Raw genomic sequence first — 14,161 nt, 5'->3', positions numbered from 1 at the left:
CGCAGGACTGGCCGGCAAGCTACTCCCTGGGCAGAGGCGAGGGCCTCTGGGTAGTGACTGGCAGAGTCGTTCTTAGGTTTAAACGAGATGCGGAACAGGTACTCCTGGCTTTGAACTCGGTGCACGGCAGGTGCCCATTTCCCCCCTCACCTCCAGCCCTCTCGGTGGTGGGACAACCTTCCTAGTGGTCCTCCTCCTCCCTGCACAGTATCCCTAACACCCCTCTCCCCCACCTTCGCACCTGGGCCTCCTCTCAGCCCTCACTGCTCAGCAGCACTTGCTGCCCCGAGTGGAGCCGATTAGTTGCAAAGCTGGTGGTGTGTGGACAGCCACAGCCTCTTTCACTGGGGGAAGGGATGGGTGGAGTCTTTAGGAGAAGAAAGGGGGTGAACAGAAAGAGGACACAGCTGCCAAACTTCGCGACATGCCGGGCGCTGACCGCTGAAAGCCAAGCCTCCCCCAACTGCAGAGAGACTTGGCTAACAACAGTTTCCATTTATTCTTCCCCATCTCTCCCCAGACCCCTCTCATGCCGGAGAATTTTTCTAAGCAAAACGGACTGTCCACCGCTCCTCTGGATGGTGGCCAGGTGGCCAAGGAAGAAGGTCAATGACAGCAGAAAGAATAGAGGGATACAGAAGGCATGTGATGGAGGCAGGGAGTGGAGACAGTACTTACTTCCCCGAAACGTAAGAGCTTGGTTTTCTCTGGACCCAGGGACCCATGGACTTGAACATGAGCCACAAGATGCCACCTCAGTCATGAGAGCAGGAGGGTGTGGAGCGTCTGCAGTGAATCCCACCTTCTAATCAGAACCACCCACCAGTGTAGAAGGCTCCAGCACGTGACGGAACTCTGGGACATCATCTGCAAAATGGGGGTAAGTAGAACCTAGCTCCTAGAGCTGATGCAATCTCTAAAGGAAGAGAGGTGTGTGCAAAACTCAGTACAGACCCTGACATTCACTAAGTGGTCAGTGAGTGACGGCCATTATCTACTTGGTCAGAGAGAGACAAAGAGCGCCATCACATTCCCTGCGTCTTGACAACCCTGCCCAGTGCCTGAAGTGCCCTGCAGCGTCACAGGGACGGGGCTGGCCAGCTGGAGAAGCTGTGTGTGAAGCCGGACTGTTGTCTCTGGTCCCTCTGGTTAACATTCCACTCATCTGCAAGACGTAAGGAAAGAATTGCTTTACAGGACAGCTCTGCCCTTTTTTGCCCCCAAGGAAACTTCTGGTCTTTGAAAGCTAAGCTTTGTGTGCTTCTCCGGTTCATTTCCTTAGGGCTTCGCCCACTTCTGGGGAGTAGTCTCCCCGAACATCTGAAGATTTCCATTTTCTTTATTGCTTTGCCTCATCCTCCTCCGTTTTTCATATTCCTCTCCTCTTTTCCTGTCTAGCTAAAGCAAAGACTTGAGTCTTATTAACATTGCCAGCCCTGCACCTTCTCCACGGAGCACGTGGGTGTCAGGATATCATAACCCGGGTGTCACTCAAACCTTCTCTCTGCCTCAGGGTGTCACTCACACAGCACCGCGGACCTGAGCCGTAGTTGGTGGGAGTGAACATGAACCAGCGGCGTGCAAGGTGAGGAGGAGGGGTCTTAGAGAGGCGGTGGGGCGATGCCACCCTGGGCTCCAGCCAGTTCCACCACCCCCAGCCTTTGTCCAGCCCCGGATCTCTCCACAAGCACCCCCTTCCCTGGGGGAAGGAAGCGTTCCATCTCTTCAGGGTCAATACACCACCCACAGGGAGGGGACAGTGTCTACTGTGAGTGGCATTTTCAGACCGAGCCTGTGCCCTCCATCACTCCTGTTTAGCCAGGAAGCATTCCCTGCCACCCACCACCACCCCTTAGATCTCCGTCAAGGCAGCCATCGGCCTAACAGGTCACAAGTAGACCCGTCCAGATGCAGCCCTGCCTGACCCATCTGCTTAGGAGGAGAAGGGAGATCTGTGCTGTGCCCAGCAGGGATGGCCTTTCCAACCTCTGCAAGGCCATGTAGATCCACTCGGGAGAGAGGAAGGGAGAGAAGGGAAGGAGGGAAGCAAACAGAGAATTGAAGAGAGGCTCCTGGCGGCTAGAGTCAAAATCTGCAGGAGGTGCATGTACACGCGATTCTCCAGAAGCCCCAGTGGTCAGGTGGGAAGGGGACTGACTCTGGCCACTGCTCACATATGCGGCCCTCCAGATCACCTTCTGCCACTGCCTTGCCCCATCTGGAGCCCCACTGGTGTTTGGTCCATTCCACAGACATTTATGAGGGGCCAACACCGCGACAGTCACATCCCACCGTCCCACCTCTGTCAGCTTTGGGCCCACACACCGGAGGGCTCCCCAGATCTGACCCTTGTCAGCAATAAGCCAAGAGTGGCCAGATGGGTCCAGCGTACAGACGTGCCCTGGGGGGGCTGGAGGCCCTTTGGGAAGATGGGAGAGGAGACCAGGCCTGAGGCTGAGGGCGGCAAGCAGCTGGGTGAATGGGAATGCAGGGACAGGATATGAAGGCCAGGTGGGGGGCAGACCCGCAGGGGTGGGGAAGGCTCCAACAAAGGTGCCGCCAGGGCTGAAGACTGCAAAGTCTCAGGAGATCCTGAATGAAACTGTAGGCCACCACTCCCTACCCCTCTACCCAAGACCCTTGAATTAAGAACCTTCTGGGCTGAGCTGCGGGAAGGTAAGCAAGCTCCCCTGGTGCCAGCTTGGGGGGGGGGGGGGGGGGGCAATGCAGCCAGCCAGCCCTCTGACATTGCTAATGCAAGCATTTTATTCCTTTGGTCGGTGTTATCTTGTTTGTTGGCTTCCTTTCATTCTGTTTCTTTTCCCGTTTTTGGCTTCCTCATTAACATCATGTTCTACTAAGGATTATGTGCTTCAGAAGCTTAGGAAAAGGCCAGGAAGCCCGAGTAGGATATGGGGTTTAGGCAGCTGTGAAAGCGCCCTGGCCTTTCAGCCGGGTGGAATCATTTGTGTCTAGCGCCATCTTTTGGCCATTTCCCAAAACTGCAACTGACGGTACTAAAGTAAGGAGCCCGCTTGCCCTCAATGCTTGAAATCCTTTTTCTTTGCTGCCAGCTTAGGGAAAAGGCCAGTCCAACGTAGCAAAAAGTCTGAGCTGGAGAGCATTTCTTTATTTTTTTAAGTGGGCTCCGTGTCCGGTGTGGAGGAGCTTGAACTCACCACCCGAGGTCAAGAGTTGCATGTTCTGGGGCACCCAGGTGGCTCAGTTAAACTTCCTACTTCAGCTCAAGTCATGATCTCACAATTCACGAGTTGTGGTCCTGCATAGGACTCTGTGCTGACAGCGCGGAGGCTCAGAGCCTGGAGCGTGCTGCGAGTTCTGTGTCTCCCTCTCTGACTTTCCCCTGTGCTCTCTCTCTCTCTCTCAAAAATAAATAAACATTAAAAAGTTTTTTAAAAAGAAAGAAACGAGTTACGTGTTCTACAAATGGAGCCAGCCCGGCCACCCTGGAGACCATGTCTGGGTGAAACAACGTTTTAAATTTTTCAAGAGGTTATAGTAACAGTTACTGGGCCAGGAGGCAGGGTCAGGAACTGGTTTAGTCTTCTGCAAAACTGGAAGTTCTTGATGGGTAAGACACAGCACGTAGCTCAATCTTCATGTTAGCAAACACCTGGATAAAATCGTTTTTTTACATGTGAAAGCAACTCTGGGTTTTGACCTTAAGAAGAGCACGATGAGGAGGTTCCTGGGTGGCTCAGTGGATTGAGCGTCCAACTCTTGATTTCAGCTCCAGTCACGATCCCAGGGTCGTGGGATGGAGCCCCCCAACGGGCTCTGCACTGAGCGTGAAGCCTGCTTAAGATTCCCTCTCTCTCCCTCCTCCACTCTCCCCTGCTGGTGCACTCTCGCTCTAAAATAAAAAAATCGATTAGTTAATTTTCAAAAAAAGATTTTGTAGAGTGAATGGTAATTACATACAACAGGTCCTTATGAAACTATTTTAGATTTCACCTTCCGGTGTGATTTGCTGGGAGGTGTCCGGGCCATTCTCACTAACCATGAAAAAACCATGAGCTGCGGCATGACGGAATACTAGGTAGCCATTACAACAGGGAATGATGTGGAAAGATCTCCAAGCCCTATTGTCACATGCAAACGGTGCACAGTGCGCTGCCATACACAAGTGTGGGCACGTGTGTGTCGGTGTATGAAGTAGACACAACTGAAAATTTGTGAAAGAGCACACAAGAAAGAATACACAATAACACTGGAGCCTTTGGGGAGGAGATCGAAGTGGCTGTGGACAGGATTGAGAGGGAGACTTTTGTACTAACTTTCAACTTTAAACAAATTTATTTTAAGTGTTTATTTTTTCAAAAGTATTCCAAGAAACAGCACCTGGCACATGGAGGCTGGCCAGGAGCTGGAAGGGAAGCATTCTGTGGTGGACTATACGCAGAAAATAAAACACATTTTGTAGCGAGATTAGCAGCTTTCATGCATGCCTCTGCATTTGCTTCTCTTGTTATTCCGGGGCTTTTGGTAAGGTACTGTTTGCGCATTCCAGGCTTCTGTCAGCCATGTGGCAGGATTCAGCTAGCAATACCGAAAATGCTAAGATGTGGGTCCTGCCTTCAAAGAGTTTCCAGTTTCCTGAGGTCAAGAAATACATGTAACACCTTGCAATTAAAATTTTGTGATGAAAATTTTATCTATCGCGATGCGATAAACTGCCACCGAACCGAATGGCTTCAAACAATATTTTATTATTATCCCCTTATGTTCCAAGGGTTCACTGGGATCAGCTGGTGGTTGCAGTCTGAAGGTGGCTGGATTGGAGTCAGCTGAGGGTTCCCCTGGACTGGACATTGAAGATGATGTCTTCACTCACACGTCTGGCTCCACAGCTGGGTGCTGGCCCAACACCTCTCTCCATGTAGCCGCTCCAAAGGGCTAGTTTGGCTTCCTCACAGCATGGCTGTCATAGCTGGTGAATGGCTTCTCCCAGAAGCTGTGAGGCTTCTTAAAACTCAGAAGTCATGCAGAGTCTTCTGTATTGGTCAAAAGTGAGTCACAGGGCCAGCCCAGATTCAAAAGGAGGGGACTATCCAGGACATGAATAGTAGGAGGCCTGGTTTATTAGAGGGTCATCTTTGGAGAATAGCACAGCAAAATAAGATAAAGACAAGGTACAATAGGACCCAGAACTTGATCCTGCCTGACTGTCTCAGAGCTTATTCAAAACTAGAGCCTTTTCCAAACTATAAGAGAGTCTTAAATACAGAGAACAAACTGAGGGTTGATGGGGGTGGGCAGGGGAGAGGGGAAAATGGGTGATGGGCATTGAGGAGGGCACTTGTTGGGATGAGCACTGGGTGCTGTATGTAAGCAATGAATCATGGGAATCTACCCCCAAACCCAAGAGCACACTATATACACTGTATGTTAGCCAACTTGACAATAAATTATATTTTTCCATGCTTTGGGGGGAGAAAAAAGCTTCTTGGAGGGTTATTATTCAGGTCTTCAAATTTCACGCCTAGAAAAATTAGAAAACCAATCATTTAAACCTTGTTTCTCATTTACTGTATTAGAAAGACACCTGGCCCAAAAAAACTCACCTCAGAATCAACTTTATCCAGCTCAAAACTGAGGAACATCTGGAACATTAAGGAATCAAAATGCCCCTGGATAGCATGTGGCGGGCCTTCTGGGTATTGAAGCCACCACCCCCTCTTCTCTCCACAAAATGCAGACACGTATATACACACATCCTCTGGGAAAAGAATGGCTTTCTCGACCTGCTCCCTACCCCATTCACCCTGAAACAACACCATCACCCCTGCAGGGTTCTTGCTGTATCCAGAAATGGACCCAAATAATCAACAAGGAAGTTATATTGTAGTAAGCTTCATCCTTAGACTTCAGATATATATGATATAAACAGGATAGAATATAAATAGAATAACATCTTGTAGAACTAATTAAAATTACATCTTTTAGGGGTGCCTAGGTAGCTTAGTCGGTTAAGCATCTGACTCTTGGTTTCAGCTCAGGTCATGATCTCACAGCTTGTGGGTTCGAGCCCCACATTGGGCTCTGTGCTGACAGCACAGAGCCTGCTTGGGATTCTGTCTCCCTCTCTCCCTGCCCCTCCCCTGCTCGCTCATTCTCTCTCTCTCCTGCTCTCTCTCAAAAATAAATAAACATTTAAAAATTTTTAAAAAGAATAATAAAATAATAACTTTTCAACAAGATTTAATGATGAGTAGGTGGTCACAATATGTTCTTAACTGAAGAAAGAAGGCACACAAAACTATCTACAGTATTTATAAACACAGGGGAAAAGATTAGTGGAAAATACACTGAAAACATTAACACTGATTCTCTCTGTTAAGACTATGGGAGACTTTTATTCTTTTTTTATTTTAAGTTCATTTCTTCATTTTGAGAGAGAGACAGTGCACGTGAGTGGAGGAGGGGCAGAGAGAGAGGGAGAAAGAGAGAATCTCAAGCAGGCTCTGCACTCACCGCACAAAGCCCAACACAGGGCTCGATCTCACGAACCATGAGATCATGACTTAAGCCAAAAATCAAGAATCGGAGGCTTAACCGACTGAGCCACCCAGGCGCCCCATTCTTTTTTTTAAGATTTTATTTTTAAGTAACCTCTGTGCCCAACATGAGGCTCAGACTCACAACCCTCAGATCAAGAGTTGCACGCTCTACTGACTGAGCCAGCCAGGTGCCCCGGGAGACTTTTATTCATTATACATTTCTGTATTTTGTACAATGAGCATACAGTCCTCTTATAATCAGGAAGAAACTCCACATATGCATATGTATCCACTTTGATCTCTCCTCTCACAATCCCCTTTCTCAATTCTCCCATTAGAATGTCCCCATGGACTCCAGTTTGAAGTGACAGCTTGACCAGGAGCTGTTAGGGCAGGAAATGGGATGTTCCGAAGTCCTCCCCAGGCTGACAACAGTCCCCTATTTGGATTCTGCTCTGGTTCTCAGTGTTGGTATCAAGGGTATACAAATGTGAGCTACTCATGAACCCGTGGGAGGGGCTGGAGTAAAGTGGTGGCATGGTGAAGAAAGCTGTGAAGGTGGTAATTTGAACAAAAGACATTTGACTGCTAAGAACAAGGCCAAGGGAAGAACAGAAGACAACAGCAAAAATAGAAGACGTGTCCTTTAGGAAGGTTTGCAGGTCATTCCACTCCACAGACTCCCTCTCAATGTTTGTACACTGCTGACTTCCTGCACCTCACAATGGCATCTGCTATTGTCATCACCATCGTCACCAGCACCATCATCACCATCATCATCATCATCACCATCATCACTATCGTCACCATCATCACCACCATCATCATCATCATCACCATCATCACCATCATCATCATCACTATCATCACCATCATCATCATCACTATCATCACCATCATCATCACCATCATCATCATCACCATCATCACCATCATCACATCATCATCATCATCACCATCATCACCAGCACCATCATCACTATCACCATCACCATCATCACCATCATCATCATCATCACTATCATCACCATCACCATCACCATCATCATCATCATCACCATCATCATCATCATCATCACCGTCATCACTATCATCATCACCATCATCACCAGCACCATCATCACTATCACCATCATCATCATCACCATCATCAACATCATCATCATCACCATCATCACCATCATCACCATCATCACCATCATATCATCACCATCATCACTATCACCATCACCATCATCACCATCATCACCAGCACCATCATCACCATCATCATTATCATCATCACCATCATCACCATCATCATAATCATCATCACCATCATCACCATCATCATCATCATCACCAGCACCATCATCATCATCACTATCATCACCATCATCACCAGCACTATCATCACCTTCATCACCAGCACCATCACCATCACCATCACTTCTTTAGCATGGCAGAGAATATCTATTTCAACCCAGCTGCCCACAGCATCCATCGCAGTGAAATCCTAAAGCAGCACTTCCCAGAGTGTGTCCCTAGATCACCAATACATGACAGGCTCTGTCAAAAGGCGGTGGGGGAAGAAGAGGGTCCCTGCCTGCCATACCCATTTCCCGAAGATGTATGGTGAGCACTGTCACACCTAAAACTCAGAAGCGGTGCAGTAAAAAAAAACAAAAAAACTTTTTTTTTTTAACCAAATCTTACCCAAAACATCTTGGAAACTCAGAATCCTGTGGAACACATTTTAGGAAACACTACATTCTAAATAAAGTTATAGGCCTTGGGGCGTCTGGGTGGCTCAGTCAGTTGAGCATCTGACTTCGTGAGTTTGAGCCCCACATTGGGGTCTGCGCTAACAGCTCAGAGCATGAAGCCTGCTTCAGATTCTGTGTCCCTCTCTCTGTGTTCCTCTCCCCCTCGCACTCTGTTTCTCTCTCTCTCTCTCTCTCTCTCTCAAATAAATATTCAAAAACAGGTTTTTTTTTAACTACAGGCCAGGGGCACCTGGGTAGCTCAGTCAGGTAAGCATTCAACTTCGGCTCAGGACATGATCTCGAAGTTCACAAGCTCAAGCCCCACATTGGTCTGTGCTGACAGCTCGGAGCCTGCAGCCTCCTTCAGATTCTTGTCTCCCTCTCTCTCTCTGCCCCTCCCCAGCTCATACTCTCTCTCTCTCAATAATAAATAAAACATTAAAAAAATTATTGGGTGCCTGGGTGTCTCAGTCGGTTAAGTGTCCGACTTCGGCTCAGGTCATGATCTCATAGTTCATGGGTTCGAGCCCCGCATCGGGCTCTGTGCTGACAGCTCAGAGCCTAGAGCCTGCTTTGATTCTGTGTCTCCCTCTCTCTCTGCCCCTCGCCTGCTCACACTCTGTCTCTCTCTCTCTCTCAAAAATAAATAAACATAAAAAAAAATTTTTAAAGAAATGAATATTTTTAAATAAATAAAATTTTTTAAATTCTTTAAAAAAATTACAGGCCAAACAAGACTAACCCTATGGCAATTATTATATATATACTTTTTCCATATTTTTTTGCCAATATTATACCACATGAAATAGAAATAAAAGTTAAAATTTTTAGGAAGATAGAGAGAGGAATCACACTGTTGGCCGATGTTTTGTTCATCGATATATTAGAAAAGAATAAGCTCTAAAACTATTAGAACTAGTAAGAATTCAGCAAAGTCACTAGGATGGAAGCTAAGTATTCAGAATAATGGATATAATAGCTCAGCAACAACAAATTAGAAAAATTAAGATATTGAATTCCAACAATAACGTTTTTAAATTATCTGGACATTGTTTTAAGTAAAAAAGTTAACATTTCCATTAGGAAGATGAGGCTGCATTTTTTGAGTAAATACGTAGTTCTTATTCATAAAACTATTAGCTTCTTATAATAACGTGAATTTAAGGGTAGAGCAAAATAAATTTTGGAGCTAGTTGGCCTTTCCCTGGAAAAATGCCCTGCCCCTTCCCTGTGGCCTCCAATGTTTCTTGTGAGAATATTTCTCTCATTCCAATCATTTTCTCTCACAGATAATGCCTCGCCTCTCTAGATGCTTTCAAGATTCTCTGGCTTTGTCTTTTTTCTTTGTGTTTAGTTTTTTATTGTGATGTATCATCATAGATTCTTTTAGGTTATGCTGTTTGGGACAGCTTCTAGAATCTGTAGGTTTATGTCTTTTGCCAAATTTGGACAGTTTTCCATCATTATTTTTCCAAATCTCTTTCATCTCCCACTTCTTCTCTCTCATTATAGGACCCCCCCACAATACAATGTTAGATCTTTTGGGGGGTGCCTTGGTGGCTCCATCAGTTAAGTGTCTGACTATTGATTTCAGCTCAGGTCATGATCTCACAGTTGGTGACCCTCTCCCACCCCAGGTCTGCGTTGGCAGTGCAAACCCTGCTTGGGATTCTCTTTGCCCCTCCCCTGCTTGTTCTCTCTCTCTCTAAGTAAATAAATATTTAAAAACAACAACAAATGTTAGATCTTTTGTTACTGTCCCATAGGTTCCTGGGGTTCTTCTCATTTCCTTTCAGTTTTCTCTGTTGTTTTCTCTCTGTTGTTCAGATGAGGCAATTTCTATTGTTCTGTCTTCAAGCTCATTGATTCTTTCCTCTATCATATTTGTTCTGATGTTGAGCACATCCAATGAATTTTTTTAATTCTAATTAAATTTTGCAGCTCTTAAGTTTGTTCATTCTTCTTTATATCTATTTCCTTGGGAGACTTTCTATTTTTTCATTTGTTTCAAATATGTTTAAAATAGCTTGTTGAAGCATTTTAATAGTGGCTGCTTTAGAATCTAATTTCTGTATCATCTCTGTGATGGTGTCTATTGATTGTCTTTTCCTGTTCAAAATCAAATTTTCATGGTTCTTTGTATGAGGAGTGATTCTAATTGTATCTTAGACATTTGGGTTATTATTCTATGAGACTCTGGATCCTACTTAACCTTCTTATGCAGACCGTAACCTGTTTAGATGTAGTATTCAGGTCCAAGTGTAGTGGGATTTCCCTGCTAGGCCCTACTGACACCATCCCACCAAATGTACAGCATAGACTCACTCCACCCCATTGCCACTAGGTCAGGGTGGAAGCTCACTGCCAGAAGCCCACCAGCACTGCAGGGTGGGAGTGAGGAAATTCAGGGAAGTTCTTCCTTTGGTGTTTGGCTGCAATGGGGTAGGTACTGTCTGCTGTTCTGCTCTTTTCTCGGTCCTTTGACTAGAGTGAGGAGGCTCTCCATGGGGCTTTTTCTTTTCATGCCTGTTTATGGTTCCAGGTCACTGGCTTCTCCAGCCCCCCATCTGTGATACATGAGAGGCAAAATGAAAATCCTAGGAACCCATTGACAAGTTTTTCCTCAAGCCCCAAGGTCCCTAACCAGTCCTAGCCAGCCTAGGGAGGAAGACACTTATGAAAAGAGACAGCTGAGCAGTCTGAACACCATGAGAGGGGGAAGCTAGCACCTTGTACAAGAGAGGGGGCTTCCCCACACACAGCCAGAGGTACATATTCAGACACTAATATGTCCCAGGTGCCCTCAAAGACCTCCCTAAGAGCTCTAGGGTCTCAGAGTGAAATCATTCCGTCTTCCCTGAGGAAAGCACAGACTCTTTACTGACATTTTTATTTTTCTTTTTTAAAAAGAGTTATTGAAATATAGCTCACATGTCATACAATTTGTTCATTTAAAGTGTAAAATTCAATGGTTTTTAGTATATTCATAGACTTGTGCATCCCATCAATTTTAGGATATTTTCATTACCCCCCAAATAAATCTCCTACCACTTAGTTGTCATCCCCCAACTATTCCCCCAGCCCCTGCCCCAGGAAGCCACTAAACTACTTTCTGTCTCTACTTTCTGATTTGCCCATTTTGGACATTTCATATAAATGGAATCATAGGATACATGGCTTTTAATGGCTGCTTTCTTTCACTTAGCATAATATTTTCAAAATTCACCCATGCTGTACCATGAGTCACTACTTCATTCCTTTTTATGATTGAACAATATTTCATTGTATGAATATACTACATTGTGTTTATCCATCCATCAACTGATGAATGGTTTAACTGTGTGAGAAACTGTTAGACTATTTTACAAAATAGCTATACTATTTTTGCACTCCTGCCAGCAATGAATGAGGGTTCCAATTTCTCCACTTCTTTGGCAACACTTGTTATCATCTGTCTTTTTTATTATACCCATCCTAGTGGATATGAAGTGGTATCTCATTGTGGTTTTGATTTGCATTTCCCTGGTGGCTAATAATATTGAGCATCGTTTTATGTGCTTATTGGCCATTTGTATATCTCCTTTGGAGAAATGTCTATTCAGATACTTGGCCAATTTTTAATTGTATTGCCTTTTATTGTTCAGTTGTAAGAGTTTATTTTATATATTCTGGATACTAAACCCTTATCAGATATATGACTTGCAAATACTTCCTCCCAATCTGTGGATTGTCTTTTCACTCTATTGATGCCGTCCTTTGATGTGTAAAAGTCTTGCATTTTGAGGGTGTCCAGTGTATTTTTTCTTTTGTTGCTTGTGCTTTTGTATCATGTCTAAGAAACCACAGCCTAACCCAAGGTCATGAATATTTACTCCTGTGTTTTCTTCTAACAGTTTCATAGTTTTTGTTCCTATATTCAGAGTTTTGATCATTTTGAGTTAACTTTTGTATAGTGTGAGGTAGGGATCCAACTTCATTCTTTTGCTTGTGGCTATCCAGATGTTCCAGCACTATTTGTCGAAAACATTATTCCTTCCTCATATCATTATCTTTACACACTTGTCAGAAATCCATTGACCATATACACAAAATGTCAAGCAATTTTTCTTCCTGGTCTGAGTGAAAAACCCAAACCAGGAATAGAAAGTCTTCCTAGAGAAGAAGATGCTTGACTTATGTCTTAAACAATGAACGACAGATTAAATGCAGAGATAGCAGGAGAACTCACATGGAAGAATCAAAAGGAGTGACGTCTTGGGCTAAGATCAAGAGCTACACTTTAGGATGTGAAGCAGAAGAAGGCCCTCGCTCTCCCCAAAGGCTTCACCACCAATTTGAAGGCAGCAGAAAAGTGATCTTTCACAGAAAAAGAGAACAAAGAAGGAAAATGACAGAGAACGTAGCCATTTTAGATCTCCCAAGGACACCAGATGAGAAAAAATCATTAGTCTTACCATAATCTGCCCTCATCTTCCCCTCACCTATCTTTCAGCAGCAAGTGTCTTGATGATTACTAAACAGAACTAACCAGGAAGGAGTAAATAGCCTCACCTTCTAGACCAGGAATTTCTTTAGCCACCTCAACTGAAAAGTGGTTATTCTCATCACCTCCAGAAAATATTAGTATGCAAACTCCCCACAGGGCCCTTCATATTTGGAGAAGTCTCCCGGGGGAGGGGGGAGGGGGGAGAGTCCAGATCAAGTCCAGTGGGTTGGTCACTTGTCACAGAGGCAAATATCTTCTGAGAGGTGCAGAGCCTGCTCACAGGTCTATGTTGTGTACAACCAAGCAGCCTTGTGACCAGAATCAGATCAACACCACTGTCCAGGAAATATCAGTTTAACTCCAAACATCTTTTTAAAATGAATAACTTCGCCATAGATTTCTTGTGAAGCAGCTCAGGGACTTTAGAGAAAGCATACACAGCAGACCTTTGTTACAACCCCATGACATATGACATCCTCTCTCACAAGCTCCACCCTCCACCAACCTATAACCCTTCATGCAACCTCACCTCCTTTCTGTGGTCCACGATTCTAACATATGACACACCCTGTCACTGGGCAGTGGAGCGTGTGTCCCATTCTGACTGCTCTTCTCACTGTGGGCAGCATCCCAGGAACTTTTGTGAATAAACTCTTCCATTTTGTTACATGGACAAATCTAACCATTGTTTCTAAAGCCCAAGAGATCAACTGAAACTTGGCATGACTTTCCCAGCCACAGAAAAGCAAGCGATGAGAGCTGAAAGTGTCCCTGAAGTCCCTTTTCCAAACATGAAAACACTCCCAACAAGAACCTTATCTCTCATTAAAATAAGTATGCATTATGGGTTCCAAGAGGCCCTTCACCCCAAATCTCTCCAGCATCAGGCTGACAATGCATGCCTCTGGAGTCACTAACGATTGGACACAAAGGCAGAAGATTTGATCCGTGAAAGTCCATTTAAATATATGAGCAATGGAATGCTGCCTGTGTCAATTATAACACAACTTTTTCCAAAAAAATTGCATGGCCAACGGAAAAGGATAGTGTAATGTAATAGGTGAACAAAAACCAGACTTCTAACAGTCCTACAGTGTGAATATATTTAATGCCCCTGAACTGTACACTTAAAAACGGGTAAAATAGTCAATTTTATGTTATGTGCATTTCACCACAATTTTTTTAAACTCCATAAAGAGAGTACATAGAGTTTTTTCCCTTTTCTTTCTACTTTTTAAATTTTCTATAGAAACTATACACATATGGTCTCTCTGTATCTACATCTATATATCAATATATACGCATATATATTCTATATATGATACATAAATATATATGGCATATATGTATATATAAATTAAATACATATACACAAATAAGCACGCATTACTTTTATGGGCAGCAACATA

At 44.6% G+C, this 14,161-nt stretch overlaps 1 long non-coding RNA gene across 1 annotated transcript; it reads left to right on the top strand.

Annotated features, from left to right (window-relative positions):
- The first annotated feature begins 1,080 nt into the window (after positions 1–1,080).
- On the top strand, positions 1,081–6,126 carry LOC132673588 (uncharacterized). Its single transcript, XR_009608117.3, has 3 exons — positions 1,081–1,174; positions 1,399–1,585; positions 4,754–6,126. It is a non-coding gene; the product is annotated as an uncharacterized LOC132673588 (long non-coding RNA).
- The last annotated feature ends 8,035 nt before the right edge of the window (positions 6,127–14,161 follow it).

This window comes from Panthera onca, chromosome C1 (genome assembly GCF_046562875.1).
Source record: "Panthera onca isolate mPanOnc1 chromosome C1, mPanOnc1 haplotype 2, whole genome shotgun sequence".
Lineage (NCBI taxonomy): Eukaryota > Metazoa > Chordata > Mammalia > Carnivora > Felidae > Panthera > Panthera onca.
The sequence above is the reverse complement of the archived record's forward strand: the minus strand, read 5'-3'. Positions and strand labels throughout refer to the sequence as shown.